This window comes from Trichosurus vulpecula, chromosome 1 (genome assembly GCF_011100635.1).
Source record: "Trichosurus vulpecula isolate mTriVul1 chromosome 1, mTriVul1.pri, whole genome shotgun sequence".
NCBI lineage: Eukaryota > Metazoa > Chordata > Mammalia > Diprotodontia > Phalangeridae > Trichosurus > Trichosurus vulpecula.
In genome coordinates, this window is record NC_050573.1 from 9,844,126 (window position 1) to 9,848,595 (window position 4,470).

General features: G+C 44.0%; 1 pseudogene; it reads left to right on the forward strand.

The window, feature by feature from the left end:
- The first annotated feature begins 2,805 nt into the window (after positions 1-2,805).
- On the forward strand, positions 2,806-4,227 carry LOC118849204 (annotated as a pseudogene).
- Positions 4,228-4,470: the final 243 nt, after the last annotated feature.

A 4,470-nucleotide genomic window follows, 5' to 3' on the forward strand; every position in this document is an offset into this window, starting at 1 on the left:
TCTAAGACCTAGCAAGAACAAAACTACAGATATTTCTTTCTAACACCTGGCAGGACCTTCTCTGGGGAGAGTGGGCTTAGGTTGAATCATGTGTTTAGCTATATAGCATTGGTCTCACCAATTTCATGAGCTGGGAAGGATCCTAAAGGTCATTCTTTACATCTTGGGGCATTGATGCTGGTCTCCTTGCAAAAACCTGGTACACACTTGACTCCTGGACTCCTAAGTGGCTGGGCTCCTCCAGGCATGCTCTCTTAACCTTTTGAAGCTCATTAAGTCAAAGCCTGCAGATGATCAGAGCCTCCAGATGACTCTCCTTCACCAAAAATGAAATAACAAATACCAAGGCAAGGAAACCACCAAGGCCCATATTTATGGGACCACTTGCTGGCCTTCAAGAGACCCTCATTACTCTTCCCTTATAGCAATATCTTGCACCAGATACATTGAGCAGAGTCAAATTGAGAGAAGAGGTACAACTGAGAGAGAAGAGAAAGAAAAAGAGAGTGAGAGAGAAAAGAGAGAGGAGAGAGAGAGAGGAGAGAGAAGAGAGGAGAGAGAGAGAGAGAGAGAGAGAGAGAGAGAGAGAGAGAGAGGAGAGAGAGGAGAGAGAGAGGAGAGAGAGAGACAGAAAGAGAGAGAAGCAAAGAAAAATCAATGAGCTTCTGAAAGCCAATCAAAGAGGCTTCTATTCACTACCTTCTATGTATCTAGTGTTTTTCTAGTATCTAGTATCTTCCCCTTCCAATCTAAGACAGCTTTCAAAATGGTTTCCCTAAAGTGAAGGCTCGGACCAATTACACAATATCTAACCATGCTCCCAAATCTCTCTACGGCACGCTTTCCATTCCATGTTATTATGACTGTCTTGGAAGCAAGCTCCTCGGTCACATCCCCAATACCACTGGGCACCCAGTATGTGCTCATGAGGATTTGGCTCATGGGCCAGTCCCCCCATTACACTTGTGTATATACAGGGTTGTTTGTGGCATTTCTTCTCCCTCATTAGAATGCAAACTCCTTGAGATGGCTTTTCCTTTTTCTTTGTGCTCCCAGTGATTACCGCAATGCCTGGTAAATAGTAAATGCTTAATTAAGGCTTCTTAATTGAATGATTTAACCTATGATGTTACATGACGATGCTGAACCCAGTAGATCTCTTTCCTTTTGGGTTTCCACACGATCTAGGGATTTTCAAGTGAAATGCCCAGCCTCACCTAGCCAAGTCTAGGCTGTGCCTCTGAGTAGGGTTGTTATTTAAGGCTGAGGGGCTGCATAAGGTATGGCGGCTGCTGGGCCCCTCAGTCCATGTAGCCTTCCCTGTGTCACCAAATCTGCCTCTATTCTCCTGGTTACTAATTGTTCAGCTCTTCAGACAAAGGTTGCTGCTGCCCCCTGCCCCTTAGTCATCCTGAATCATTCCCCTAATTGCAGCTGGGTTCATTTACTGCTGAGCAAAAGAAAGGAAGAAAGAATTGCCTTATGATTTGAAACCTTAAAGATAGTTCTAAAGGGATCTTCACATTTTAAGTGCATCCTTAAATACAATCAGGATGGGAGACAAAGCAGCCACAGGGGCACCTGAATTTGTGGCCTTGTGATCCTCTTTCTTCTCCTCCTCTGTTCCCACTCCCTTCATTTGCAGAAATGATTCACATACAGGCAACATGAACTTCAAATGAGATCCCAAAAGTTTGGAGATAAGGGTTCTGGTAGTTGAAAGACTTTTGGAGCTTCTGGTTACTCAGGTTACAACATTAGTAACCACTAGTAACAGGGGACTCTCTAATGAGAAAAGAGGTTGCTCTAAGGAAACCCATTTATTGGCTGCCAGCTGGTGGCACTGTTAGCCACTATACTGGTCCTGTTTGAACACTCAGCTGGTCCTACCCCCATTTTGGCATCTATGGGCCTCCAACCCATTAGGCAGACAAGCTAAGATCTGAGAACAACTGAGAATTTCTTGGAGAGAGATAAAATTGCCAAAGAGAGTCAGTTTCTCAAGGAAGAACTTGTGGCTGCTGTAGATGTTTGGAAACAAGGTGATTTGATGAAGAGTGCCTCTGGAGAATTTGCAGATGACCCCTATTCTTTGGAGAAGCATGGCAACCTGGTATAAGTTGCCTGCTCCTTGATCTCAGCTGCTACCCAATTACTTATTTTGGTGGACATGGCAGATGTCTACAAAGTCCTTGTTCAGCTTTAAGTTATGAAAATGGTATCTTGAAACTTAGAAATGGGGGCACAGAGCAAGATTTAGGCATACTGTATAAATCCCTAAAACTTGAAGTGGATAAATTGAACATTATGGCAGCCAGGAGACAAAAGGAACTAAAAGACATGGGCCATCGGGATTAAATGGGCTGCAGCCAGAGGAAAACTACCAACAAAATTCCAATACAATATACAGCTGTCCAGGCCTGCCTTCAGCACCCAATGTAGCTGCTCATAAAGCCAACAGGGACTCGATGTACAGACATTTGCAACAAGCTTTACCTGCGATCTCCAATGCAGTCCAGGCCACAGTTTCTGATGACATCGAAGGGTGGAGGAGAAGCAGAATTGGCACGTGCACTCAATGACCTTGATACACAAGGAACTGTTGACCCTCTGGGCTTCAGTGAAGGGCACTTCAGGCTTTCCCTTAAGGAGCACCCGGAGAACATCATCAGTGGAGCAGCCCTAGTGACAGATTCATCTGGTACTCATGTTGTGTGATAGGCCTTACAGGATCTACTTTCTGAATACATGGGGAATGCTGGATCTAAAGAAAGAAATGATGCCCTTAATTCTTCAACACACAAAATGACAAAAAAGGCCAAAGATTTCCACAGACAGCTCCACAAAGCTGCTATGGACCACATTTCAGATTCATTCTTGGGAACTAATGTGCCACTTTTGGCGTTATTGAGTGAGTCTGCAAAGAATGGAAATGAGAAATAAGTTAATGAGTACGCTCAAGTTTTCCATGAACATGCTAACAAATTAACCGAGATTGCTAACGTAGCTGGTTCTATTTCACGCAATGAAGAAGGTGTGAAGCTGGTTCCCACATCAGCAAGCCACCCGGAAGCCCTTGGTCCTCAGTTTATTACTGTGCATCGGCTCTGGCTGTAAAACCACAAAGTAAACTGGCCCAGGAGAACATGCATCTTTTTAGAGAATAGGGGGAAAAGCAAGTCTGGGTTCTAACAGATGCCGTTGATAGCGTTAACTTCCATTGATAATTTCCTGGTCGTCTCAGAGAATCCCATTTTGGAAGATGGAAAGTGTGTAATTATTCTTCAAGAATGAGCTGTTAATGATCTTCTAGACCATTCTGCTGATGCCATTTGGGGTTGGGCAGCCAGTCATTCATGTTCTCACTTCAGAAATGGATAACTGTGACCCTGGAGCCTAGACTGAAATGCTTCTGGAGGCCATCAGAATGCTTTCTTAATACAGTCAGGCCATGTTTTACTGAACAAGTGGAGCTCTCAGTTCTAATCCTTCCCAACCAATGGATGAAAATGAATTTATTGATGCCTTGCAATTGATCTATGATGGCACGTGGGATAGTCAAAGAGCTATTAGAGCTGAGCTTCCCCAAGAATAATGGCCAGCTTTCAGGAAGAGAAGAGCAAGGATGCCAAAATATCCAAGTGGGATGATGGTGGCTATGATATTATTGTCCTGCCCAGACAGATGTACATAATCATGATGGAGATGACTGATTTCACCAGAGGCAAAGGACCACTTAAAAATACATCAGATGCAATTTGTTCAGCTAAGAAAATTGCTGAGTCAGGGTTAAGGATGGATAAGTTGGGAAGAACCATCGTGGACCATTGTCCAGACCTCCTTTTGTACTTCCAACATGTTGTTCTGTACCACCATCAGCTCAACATCTGCAATAAAGTCAAAGCAGAAGGTCAGAACCTGGGTGGGGACCCTGTTGTCTCTGGAGGTGGACGGTGCAATGTCCCCAGCCTGGCAGCCGAGCACCTGATGAATGCTGTGGCACAGATTGTGAAGGCACGCTATGTGACCTCCACCCAGTACCAGAAATCCCAGAGAATGGCTTCCCTCCCCCTTTCTGCTGTGTTCTGGAAGATGAAGACCCCAGAAATGAAGCTCTTGGTGAAGAGAGAGAAGCAGGATGAAATATAAATCAAGTGGGCATCTCAGAAGAAGCATTTGAATCTTGTGCAGGCCCTTGGTGAATTCAGCCCAATGGGCAGTACTTAGAGTAGCCTTGGCTACTTCCACCACCTACCACCACTTTCTCCAAACTAACTCTTCTTCAAGTGACTTCTGTAGATCATAGACACTTCCTCTTCATTCAAATGTATTTCCTTAATATGATGTTGATATTTGATGCTATGGGAAGATAGATTTTTTTTTAAACCCGACCATGTGATATCAGCATGAGAACAAGCTTGTATTTCAGTTGAAGATGCTTTTACATTCCAGAAGCATTATTTCTAATTG